Raw genomic sequence first — 13,149 nt, forward strand, 5'->3', positions numbered from 1 at the left:
GTACAAGAGTATAAACTGTTCCTCAATACTCCAAAGAGTACAAGAGTATAAACTGTTCCTCAATACTCCAAAGAGTACAAGAGTATAAACTGTTCCTCAATACTCCAAAGAGTACAAGAGTATAAACTGTTCCTCAATACTCCAAAGAGTACAAGAGTATAAACTGTTCCTCAATACTCCAAAGAGTACAAGAGTATAAACTGTTCCTCAATACTCCAAAGAGTACAAGAGTATAAACTGTTCCTCAATACTCCAAAGAGTACAAGAGTATAAACTGTTCCTCAATACTCCAAAGAGTACAAGAGTATAAACTGTTCCTCAATACTCCAAAGAGTACAAGAGTATAAACTGTTCCTCAATACTCCAAAGAGTACAAGAGTATAAACTGTTCCTCAATACTCCAAAGAGTACAAGAGTATAAACTGTTCCTCAATACTCCAAAGAGTACAAGAGTATAAACTGTTCCTCAATACTCCAAAGAGTACAAGAGTATAAACTGTTCCTCAATACTCCAAAGAGTACAAGAGTATAAACTGTTCCTCAATACTCCAAAGAGTACAAGAGTATAAACTGTTCCTCAATACTCCAAAGAGTACAAGAGTATAAACTGTTCCTCAATACTCCAAAGAGTACAAGAGTATAAACTGTTCCTCAATACTCCAAAGAGTACAAGAGTATAAACTGTTCCTCAATACTCCAAAGAGTACAAGAGTATAAACTGTTCCTCAATACTCCAAAGAGTACAAGAGTATAAACTGTTCCTCAATACTCCAAAGAGTACAAGAGTATAAACTGTTCCTCAATACTCCAAAGAGTACAAGAGTATAAACTGTTCCTCAATACTCCAAAGAGTACAAGAGTATAAACTGTTCCTCAATACTCCAAAGAGTACAAGAGTATAAACTGTTCCTCAATACTCCAAAGAGTACAAGAGTATAAACTGTTCCTCAATACTCCAAAGAGTACAAGAGTATAAACTGTTCCTCAATACTCCAAAGAGTACAAGAGTATAAACTGTTCCTCAATACTCCAAAGAGTACAAGAGTATAAACTGTTCCTCAATACTCCAAAGAGTACAAGAGTATAAACTGTTCCTCAATACTCCAAAGAGTACAAGAGTATAAACTGTTCCTCAATACTCCAAAGAGTACAAGAGTATAAACTGTTCCTCAATACTCCAAAGAGTACAAGAGTATAAACTGTTCCTCAATACTCCAAAGAGTACAAGAGTATAAACTGTTCCTCAATACTCCAAAGAGTACAAGAGTATAAACTGTTCCTCAATACTCCAAAGAGTACAAGAGTATAAACTGTTCCTCAATACTCCAAAGAGTACAAGAGTATAAACTGTTCCTCAATACTCCAAAGAGTACAAGAGTATAAACTGTTCCTCAATACTCCAAAGAGTACAAGAGTATAAACTGTTCCTCAATACTCCAAAGAGTACAAGAGTATAAACTGTTCCTCAATACTCCAAAGAGTACAAGAGTATAAACTGTTCCTCAATACTCCAAAGAGTACAAGAGTATAAACTGTTCCTCAATACTCCAAAGAGTACAAGAGTATAAACTGTTCCTCAATACTCCAAAGAGTACAAGAGTATAAACTGTTCCTCAATACTCCAAAGAGTACAAGAGTATAAACTGTTCCTCAATACTCCAAAGAGTACAAGAGTATAAACTGTTCCTCAATACTCCAAAGAGTACAAGAGTATAAACTGTTCCTCAATACTCCAAAGAGTACAAGAGTATAAACTGTTCCTCAATACTCCAAAGAGTACAAGAGTATAAACTGTTCCTCAATACTCCAAAGAGTACAAGAGTATAAACTGTTCCTCAATACTCCAAAGAGTACAAGAGTATAAACTGTTCCTCAATACTCCAAAGAGTACAAGAGTATAAACTGTTCCTCAATACTCCAAAGAGTACAAGAGTATAAACTGTTCCTCAATACTCCAAAGAGTACAAGAGTATAAACTGTTCCTCAATACTCCAAAGAGTACAAGAGTATAAACTGTTCCTCAATACTCCAAAGAGTACAAGAGTATAAACTGTTCCTCAATACTCCAAAGAGTACAAGAGTATAAACTGTTCCTCAATACTCCAAAGAGTACAAGAGTATAAACTGTTCCTCAATACTCCAAAGAGTACAAGAGTATAAACTGTTCCTCAATACTCCAAAGAGTACAAGAGTATAAACTGTTCCTCAATACTCCAAAGAGTACAAGAGTATAAACTGTTCCTCAATACTCCAAAGAGTACAAGAGTATAAACTGTTCCTCAATACTCCAAAGAGTACAAGAGTATAAACTGTTCCTCAATACTCCAAAGAGTACAAGAGTATAAACTGTTCCTCAATACTCCAAAGAGTACAAGAGTATAAACTGTTCCTCAATACTCCAAAGAGTACAAGAGTATAAACTGTTCCTCAATACTCCAAAGAGTACAAGAGTATAAACTGTTCCTCAATACTCCAAAGAGTACAAGAGTATAAACTGTTCCTCAATACTCCAAAGAGTACAAGAGTATAAACTGTTCCTCAATACTCCAAAGAGTACAAGAGTATAAACTGTTCCTCAATACTCCAAAGAGTACAAGAGTATAAACTGTTCCTCAATACTCCAAAGAGTACAAGAGTATAAACTGTTCCTCAATACTCCAAAGAGTACAAGAGTATAAACTGTTCCTCAATACTCCAAAGAGTACAAGAGTATAAACTGTTCCTCAATACTCCAAAGAGTACAAGAGTATAAACTGTTCCTCAATACTCCAAAGAGTACAAGAGTATAAACTGTTCCTCAATACTCCAAAGAGTACAAGAGTATAAACTGTTCCTCAATACTCCAAAGAGTACAAGAGTATAAACTGTTCCTCAATACTCCAAAGAGTACAAGAGTATAAACTGTTCCTCAATACTCCAAAGAGTACAAGAGTATAAACTGTTCCTCAATACTCCAAAGAGTACAAGAGTATAAACTGTTCCTCAATACTCCAAAGAGTACAAGAGTATAAACTGTTCCTCAATACTCCAAAGAGTACAAGAGTATAAACTGTTCCTCAATACTCCAAAGAGTACAAGAGTATAAACTGTTCCTCAATACTCCAAAGAGTACAAGAGTATAAACTGTTCCTCAATACTCCAAAGAGTACAAGAGTATAAACTGTTCCTCAATACTCCAAAGAGTACAAGAGTATAAACTGTTCCTCAATACTCCAAAGAGTACAAGAGTATAAACTGTTCCTCAATACTCCAAAGAGTACAAGAGTATAAACTGTTCCTCAATACTCCAAAGAGTACAAGAGTATAAACTGTTCCTCAATACTCCAAAGAGTACAAGAGTATAAACTGTTCCTCAATACTCCAAAGAGTACAAGAGTATAAACTGTTCCTCAATACTCCAAAGAGTACAAGAGTATAAACTGTTCCTCAATACTCCAAAGAGTACAAGAGTATAAACTGTTCCTCAATACTCCAAAGAGTACAAGAGTATAAACTGTTCCTCAATACTCCAAAGAGTACAAGAGTATAAACTGTTCCTCAATACTCCAAAGAGTACAAGAGTATAAACTGTTCCTCAATACTCCAAAGAGTACAAGAGTATAAACTGTTCCTCAATACTCCAAAGAGTACAAGAGTATAAACTGTTCCTCAATACTCCAAAGAGTACAAGAGTATAAACTGTTCCTCAATACTCCAAAGAGTACAAGAGTATAAACTGTTCCTCAATACTCCAAAGAGTACAAGAGTATAAACTGTTCCTCAATACTCCAAAGAGTACAAGAGTATAAACTGTTCCTCAATACTCCAAAGAGTACAAGAGTATAAACTGTTCCTCAATACTCCAAAGAGTACAAGAGTATAAACTGTTCCTCAATACTCCAAAGAGTACAAGAGTATAAACTGTTCCTCAATACTCCAAAGAGTACAAGAGTATAAACTGTTCCTCAATACTCCAAAGAGTACAAGAGTATAAACTGTTCCTCAATACTCCAAAGAGTACAAGAGTATAAACTGTTCCTCAATACTCCAAAGAGTACAAGAGTATAAACTGTTCCTCAATACTCCAAAGAGTACAAGAGTATAAACTGTTCCTCAATACTCCAAAGAGTACAAGAGTATAAACTGTTCCTCAATACTCCAAAGAGTACAAGAGTATAAACTGTTCCTCAATACTCCAAAGAGTACAAGAGTATAAACTGTTCCTCAATACTCCAAAGAGTACAAGAGTATAAACTGTTCCTCAATACTCCAAAGAGTACAAGAGTATAAACTGTTCCTCAATACTCCAAAGAGTACAAGAGTATAAACTGTTCCTCAATACTCCAAAGAGTACAAGAGTATAAACTGTTCCTCAATACTCCAAAGAGTACAAGAGTATAAACTGTTCCTCAATACTCCAAAGAGTACAAGAGTATAAACTGTTCCTCAATACTCCAAAGAGTACAAGAGTATAAACTGTTCCTCAATACTCCAAAGAGTACAAGAGTATAAACTGTTCCTCAATACTCCAAAGAGTACAAGAGTATAAACTGTTCCTCAATACTCCAAAGAGTACAAGAGTATAAACTGTTCCTCAATACTCCAAAGAGTACAAGAGTATAAACTGTTCCTCAATACTCCAAAGAGTACAAGAGTATAAACTGTTCCTCAATACTCCAAAGAGTACAAGAGTATAAACTGTTCCTCAATACTCCAAAGAGTACAAGAGTATAAACTGTTCCTCAATACTCCAAAGAGTACAAGAGTATAAACTGTTCCTCAATACTCCAAAGAGTACAAGAGTATAAACTGTTCCTCAATACTCCAAAGAGTACAAGAGTATAAACTGTTCCTCAATACTCCAAAGAGTACAAGAGTATAAACTGTTCCTCAATACTCCAAAGAGTACAAGAGTATAAACTGTTCCTCAATACTCCAAAGAGTACAAGAGTATAAACTGTTCCTCAATACTCCAAAGAGTACAAGAGTATAAACTGTTCCTCAATACTCCAAAGAGTACAAGAGTATAAACTGTTCCTCAATACTCCAAAGAGTACAAGAGTATAAACTGTTCCTCAATACTCCAAAGAGTACAAGAGTATAAACTGTTCCTCAATACTCCAAAGAGTACAAGAGTATAAACTGTTCCTCAATACTCCAAAGAGTACAAGAGTATAAACTGTTCCTCAATACTCCAAAGAGTACAAGAGTATAAACTGTTCCTCAATACTCCAAAGAGTACAAGAGTATAAACTGTTCCTCAATACTCCAAAGAGTACAAGAGTATAAACTGTTCCTCAATACTCCAAAGAGTACAAGAGTATAAACTGTTCCTCAATACTCCAAAGAGTACAAGAGTATAAACTGTTCCTCAATACTCCAAAGAGTACAAGAGTATAAACTGTTCCTCAATACTCCAAAGAGTACAAGAGTATAAACTGTTCCTCAATACTCCAAAGAGTACAAGAGTATAAACTGTTCCTCAATACTCCAAAGAGTACAAGAGTATAAACTGTTCCTCAATACTCCAAAGAGTACAAGAGTATAAACTGTTCCTCAATACTCCAAAGAGTACAAGAGTATAAACTGTTCCTCAATACTCCAAAGAGTACAAGAGTATAAACTGTTCCTCAATACTCCAAAGAGTACAAGAGTATAAACTGTTCCTCAATACTCCAAAGAGTACAAGAGTATAAACTGTTCCTCAATACTCCAAAGAGTACAAGAGTATAAACTGTTCCTCAATACTCCAAAGAGTACAAGAGTATAAACTGTTCCTCAATACTCCAAAGAGTACAAGAGTATAAACTGTTCCTCAATACTCCAAAGAGTACAAGAGTATAAACTGTTCCTCAATACTCCAAAGAGTACAAGAGTATAAACTGTTCCTCAATACTCCAAAGAGTACAAGAGTATAAACTGTTCCTCAATACTCCAAAGAGTACAAGAGTATAAACTGTTCCTCAATACTCCAAAGAGTACAAGAGTATAAACTGTTCCTCAATACTCCAAAGAGTACAAGAGTATAAACTGTTCCTCAATACTCCAAAGAGTACAAGAGTATAAACTGTTCCTCAATACTCCAAAGAGTACAAGAGTATAAACTGTTCCTCAATACTCCAAAGAGTACAAGAGTATAAACTGTTCCTCAATACTCCAAAGAGTACAAGAGTATAAACTGTTCCTCAATACTCCAAAGAGTACAAGAGTATAAACTGTTCCTCAATACTCCAAAGAGTACAAGAGTATAAACTGTTCCTCAATACTCCAAAGAGTACAAGAGTATAAACTGTTCCTCAATACTCCAAAGAGTACAAGAGTATAAACTGTTCCTCAATACTCCAAAGAGTACAAGAGTATAAACTGTTCCTCAATACTCCAAAGAGTACAAGAGTATAAACTGTTCCTCAATACTCCAAAGAGTACAAGAGTATAAACTGTTCCTCAATACTCCAAAGAGTACAAGAGTATAAACTGTTCCTCAATACTCCAAAGAGTACAAGAGTATAAACTGTTCCTCAATACTCCAAAGAGTACAAGAGTATAAACTGTTCCTCAATACTCCAAAGAGTACAAGAGTATAAACTGTTCCTCAATACTCCAAAGAGTACAAGAGTATAAACTGTTCCTCAATACTCCAAAGAGTACAAGAGTATAAACTGTTCCTCAATACTCCAAAGAGTACAAGAGTATAAACTGTTCCTCAATACTCCAAAGAGTACAAGAGTATAAACTGTTCCTCAATACTCCAAAGAGTACAAGAGTATAAACTGTTCCTCAATACTCCAAAGAGTACAAGAGTATAAACTGTTCCTCAATACTCCAAAGAGTACAAGAGTATAAACTGTTCCTCAATACTCCAAAGAGTACAAGAGTATAAACTGTTCCTCAATACTCCAAAGAGTACAAGAGTATAAACTGTTCCTCAATACTCCAAAGAGTACAAGAGTATAAACTGTTCCTCAATACTCCAAAGAGTACAAGAGTATAAACTGTTCCTCAATACTCCAAAGAGTACAAGAGTATAAACTGTTCCTCAATACTCCAAAGAGTACAAGAGTATAAACTGTTCCTCAATACTCCAAAGAGTACAAGAGTATAAACTGTTCCTCAATACTCCAAAGAGTACAAGAGTATAAACTGTTCCTCAATACTCCAAAGAGTACAAGAGTATAAACTGTTCCTCAATACTCCAAAGAGTACAAGAGTATAAACTGTTCCTCAATACTCCAAAGAGTACAAGAGTATAAACTGTTCCTCAATACTCCAAAGAGTACAAGAGTATAAACTGTTCCTCAATACTCCAAAGAGTACAAGAGTATAAACTGTTCCTCAATACTCCAAAGAGTACAAGAGTATAAACTGTTCCTCAATACTCCAAAGAGTACAAGAGTATAAACTGTTCCTCAATACTCCAAAGAGTACAAGAGTATAAACTGTTCCTCAATACTCCAAAGAGTACAAGAGTATAAACTGTTCCTCAATACTCCAAAGAGTACAAGAGTATAAACTGTTCCTCAATACTCCAAAGAGTACAAGAGTATAAACTGTTCCTCAATACTCCAAAAACCTCATTTACTGTGTCAATTAAGCTCTCCTCTTGATATTATAAATATCGGGACAAGGACGTGGTTTTGTAACCTCATTTACTGTGTCAATTAAGCTCTCCTCTTGATATTATAAATATCGGGACAAGGACGTGGTTAAGATAAAACTCATACCCGGAGAGCTAGGCAAGCAGAGTCTGAGCCGCAATAGGCTACACAGTATCTAATCGATTTGGTAGCACTAATTGTAGAAGCAGAGACTAGCAACACTCGAGGAGCGAGTAACGAGCCATATTACATTTTCTGGAGTTCCACTACCAGTTGTATTAGTGGTACCTACTGAAGAGGCAATACCAATGATTTTACCATCACCATAACCAGCTATTGATAGAGCCGCAGAGCAGGAGGCTTGGCTCTGTAAGAATAAGAAAGACATAAAACATTGAGAGAACTATAGTTTCAGGGCACACCGGATTCATGTGCAGCCTATAAATGGAAGAAATATGTAAATATTTTTTAACATCGACTCAGTACTAAAGCAGATTAGATGTATTCAGTATAGAGGATATCACCAGAGGATAGCACCGGAGGATAGCATCGGAGGATGGCACCGACTTTAGATTTTCACCGGAGCAGCGAATACCGCTTATTTGGAAGAATTTTGTTTGCTTCTTTGATAAGCAGTAGAACTAGTCCGATTAAAACAAGGAGATATGTATGTAGTTAATTATGGAATCATGACCAGCATGACAATAACAAGGGCAAGAGACCTATTTTGGAATCTAGAGAGCCCTAACAGCGGGTTAAGGATTTTTATCACCAGCAACAAGGACAACATCAGAAGAGAGCACAACATGATTCGAGAATGTCGTAGCATTGCAGAATTCAGGGTACATGTTACAATTGTAACAAGATCGAACATAGAGCGAAGGATTATCACAATACATCAGTAAGAGGCCAGCATGACAAAGGTCAGAGTCAACAGTCTCAAGGCCGCGGTTACGGCCAGCAGCAGAGGATTTGAGGCACCTCTAGCCATCTCGAGGTTTGAGGGGCCAGTAGGCAAGATTCATGCCATCCAGGAGAATCCTGAGGGACACACAGTCCCATATGTTCTACCATCATCAGCGTAGCAATCGCCAGCTACCGGCAGGGTTTATGCAGTCGTACCGCGTGATCATGGTGAGAGCAGAGCTTTCTTAGTGATTTCCTTTCCAGCTCGGATCTTGTTGATTCAGAAGCTTCACATTCTTTTATCTATCATGATGTCATGATTAGACTTTAGTTTGTAGCGCAACCTTTAGGCATTCCATTATCAATTTCTACTCCTTTGGGAGAGGTGTCTCTTTTAGAGAGTATCTGCAGGAGATGTGTCGTCAGTTTAGACGAGTCTGAGTCCGTGGTCGATTTGATCATCCTGCGAATGTCTGAGTTTGATGTTGTTCTTGGTATGGATTGGTTATCATCCTACCACGTTAGTATAGATTGTTTTGCAAAGACAGTTAGCTTGTGAACATTCGATGAGTTTGAATAGATAGTAGCAACCTCATAGGGTAACCAGAAAGCGGAGTCATTTTTGGCACACGTCGAGGAGGTGATGATACAGGATCGGGGTACAGATTTGAGCGAGATCGGAGTCGTCTTAGAGTATCAGGATATCTTTCAGGACATACCTAGATTACCTCTAGTGAGAGAGGTTAAGACCTGCATCGAGTTGCAGCCGGGCATAGTACCGATATCCCGAGCACCCTATCATATGGTATCTACTGAAATGAGGGAGCTACAGACTTAGCTAGATGAGTTGTGAACTCAGGATTTTATTTGCCGGAGTCATTTTTATGGGAGCACTAGTCCTCTTCATGGAGAAGAAGGACGGTAGCATGTAATTATGTATAGATTATCGTGAGTTGAACAAGGTTACTTCCCGGATTAGGTATCCACTATCGAGGATTTATGAATTAATCGACCAGCTGCGGGGAGCATAATATTTCTCAAAGATTGATCTTTGTTCTGGTTATTTTGAGTTTGTGAGTGCGGAAAATGGATATTCCTAAGACCATCTTTCTGACTCGATATGGGTCTTTCGAGTTTCTTGTCATGCCATTTGGACTGATCAATGCATTCGCGATATTCATGGATTTGATGAACTTAGTTTTTCTATCCATACTTGGACCGGTTCGTGATCATGTTTATCGACGACATCCTCATCTACTGGTGATTAGAGGCCGAGCATGAGCAGCATCTACGATTGGCGTTGCAAACTTTACAGGAGCACCAGCTATATGCTAAGTTCAGCAAGTGCAAGTTTTGGTTATCTGAGGTTAGATTTTTACGACATGTTATCAGCCAGGAGGGCATTGTTGTAGATCCAGCTAAGGTAGAAGTGGTACTTGATTGGGAGACGTCGAAGACTGTTACAGAGATTCGTAGTTTTTAGGACTGACCGACTATTACAGGAAGTTCATTCAGGACTTCTCGAAGATTGCTACCCCGCTGACACGCCTTACGAAGAAGAGTGTATAGTTTGTTTGGGGACCAGAGTACCAGAAGTCATTTGAGACTTTAAAGACTAAATTAACTACGGCACCGTTGTTGATCATCCCTAGCAGTGATAAGACTTTTGTTGTTTACAAGGACACATTGTTATCGGGTCTAGGAGGTGTTTTGATGCAGACCCAGAGAGTAGTAGCCTACATTTCGAGGCAGTTGAGGACTCATGAGCAGAACTACCCCACACATGACTTGGAGCTAGCAACAGTGGTCTTCGCACTGAAGACGTGGAGACATTACCTCTATGGAGTATGGTTTGAGCTATTTACGGACCACCAGGGTCTGAAGTATCTCTTCTCCCAGAAGGAACTCAACTAGAGGCAACGGCCATCGGTCGAGTTCATTAGGGATTATGAGTTTGCACTACAGTATCATCCGGGGAAGGCGAACATGGCAGCAGACGCGTTGAGCAGGAAGCGACGTTGCGGGCTTATAGCTTTGAGGTATTCATTACATCAAGATCTTTATACCCTCAGCCACTATGATTTTAAGCCAGAGATTGGGGGGAGCAGTGCTTTCTTAGGAGCTTTATCAGTACAGTCATCTTGGACCGATAGAGTGGTCGGAGCTCAGCTAGAGGACTCTTAGATTCAAACCCGTAAGGAGGAGATTTCCAAGGAACCCAAGGCTGATTGGACTATTGGAGCAGATGGAGGCCTTCGGATGAAGGGTCGATTAGTTATACCGAATAATCCACAGCTGAAGAGAGATCTATTTGATGAGGTACATCGTAGCAGGTATACAGTGCATCCAGACACAACGAAAATATATAAAGACCTGAAGAGGCATTTCTAGTGGAGTGGCATGCGTAGAGAGATTGCAGAGTATGTGACTAAATGTTTTACCTACCAACAAGTTAAGGAAGAACATCAGAGACCTACAGTGACCCTACAACCTTTACCCATTCCCGAGTGGAAGTGGGCAGATATTTCCATGGATTTTATTGTAGGGTTGCCTAAAACAAAGAAAGGAAATGATTCTATTTGGGTGATAGTAGATCGGTTAACGAAGTTGACACATTTCTTACTTGTGAGGACGACTTATATGACGGATACATATGCGAGGATTTTCATCCGAGAGATCGTTCGATTGCATGGAGTCCCGGAGACGATCGTATCAGATCGAGGCTCAGTCTTCGCATCCCATTTCTGGAGGAGTTTTTAGGATGGTTTTGGTAGCCAGTTGTCATTTAGTAGTATTTTTCACCCCCAGACCGATGGTCAGATAGAGAGGGTGAATCAGGTGTTAGAGGATATGCTGCGAGCATGTGTGATAGATTTTCAGGGTAGGTGGGAGGATCATATTCTATTGATTAAATTTGTATATAATAATAGTTATCAAGCTACTATCGGAATGGCACCGTATGAAGCATTATACGGGAGGCCTTACAGATCGCCTATATGTTGGGCATAGTCAGAGGATAGCCTATTGCTTGGGCCGGAGCTAATTAGGCAGACCACAAAGAAGGTGGCATTAATTAGAGAGCACATTCTTGTCACGCAGAGTCGGCAAAAGAGTTATGCAGATCAACGAAGACGACCACTAGAGTTCCAAGTCGGAGACTTAATTATGTTGAAAGTATCACCAATGAAGGGCGTTCAGCGATTTGGTAGACGAGGAAAGCTTGTCCTGAGATATGTTGGTCCCTTCAGGATTATTGAGCATATTGGAGCTGTTTCTTAGAGCATCTCCAACAGCTTTCCTATCTTCTTGGTATTCTAAAATTTGGAGAATTTTGAGCTTTTTTTTTGTCCAACAGATTCCCCATCTCATTCCCCAAAATGGGGATAGGAGAGAAAAAATAGAGAGCCTTCCCCAAATCTGCAGCATTCTGCAAATATTTGGGGAATCACTTTTTCACGTTCTTCTAGACTCAACCCACAAAAAACAACTCCATCTCCTCATTATAATAATAAATAATTTGGTCAAAATGGGGATTCTTCAAAATAATAAATAATTTATTATTTATTAGTCAAAGATGTAGAATATTTTTATTATTGTAATAAATGCATGATTCTTCAAAATGGGGAAGCTGTTGGAGTTGGAACAAAAATAATTTGGAGAATATGACATTTGATTCCCCATTTTGGAGAAATTTTTGGGGAAGCTGTTGGAGATGCTCTTATAGATTAGAGCTTCCGGCATCGATGTCGAGTGTACACGATGTCTTTCATATTTTGATGCTCAAGAAGTATTTACGCGATGAGGAGCAGCATATGGTGATTGATGCACCAGAGATTGAGATCCCGGATGATTTGGCTACCGTAGAGACTCTGGTATGCATTCTTACTAGAGAAAATAAAAAGCTTAGAAATACAGTCATTCCATGGAGCTGAAAAGATTTCTTAGGAGCGCGAGGAAGATGTACGTCGCGACTACCCACACCTGTTTGAGCAGGTAAGATGTTGATATTTATATGTGCTTATATGCATTGGTAGTTATGATTATATATGATGTTTAGTCATGTTTATACTTAATGCTAGAATGATGGTATTAACACTTGACTCCTAATCATTCGGAACACATGGTATATATATGGGGGGTTCATTGTATTAACACTTGACTCCTAATCACTCTTAACTGGTAATTTTTCGCCCGACGTACTAGTTCCCTTTAATTAGGGGTTAAGTGGGAGTATTCACATTCTAGATTGTTAAGTGTAGATATCGCTATGTTTCATATCCGAAGATCAATGGTGCGAGATGTGTATGCGAGGATTTCCTTGTCTGGATTATCCCCTCAACGTGTTTTTTTTGTATTATTAATCTCTAGGATACGATTGTGGAATTTTGGGGATGAAATTCTTTTTAAGGGGGAAGAAAATATAAAACCTCGAAAATTTGAATATTATGTGAAAAATAAAAATAAATATGTTATATGGTTAAAATTAACATATTTTGATGTTTGAGTATGATAGAAATTGATTTGAGATCAATCTAGTGTATAATTGTGAATATATGAGTGCAAATGCACAAAACATGCACGAAGAAAAATCTAGAAAAATTACCAGTTAAGAGTTTATATATTTTACATACCGATACAATTTTAATCTGGAATAACTCAAAAGATCAAA

The sequence above is a fragment of the Asparagus officinalis genome, chromosome 5 (genome assembly GCF_001876935.1).
Source record: "Asparagus officinalis chromosome 5, Aspof.V1, whole genome shotgun sequence".
In the NCBI taxonomy this organism is placed as follows: Eukaryota; Viridiplantae; Streptophyta; class Magnoliopsida; order Asparagales; family Asparagaceae; genus Asparagus; species Asparagus officinalis.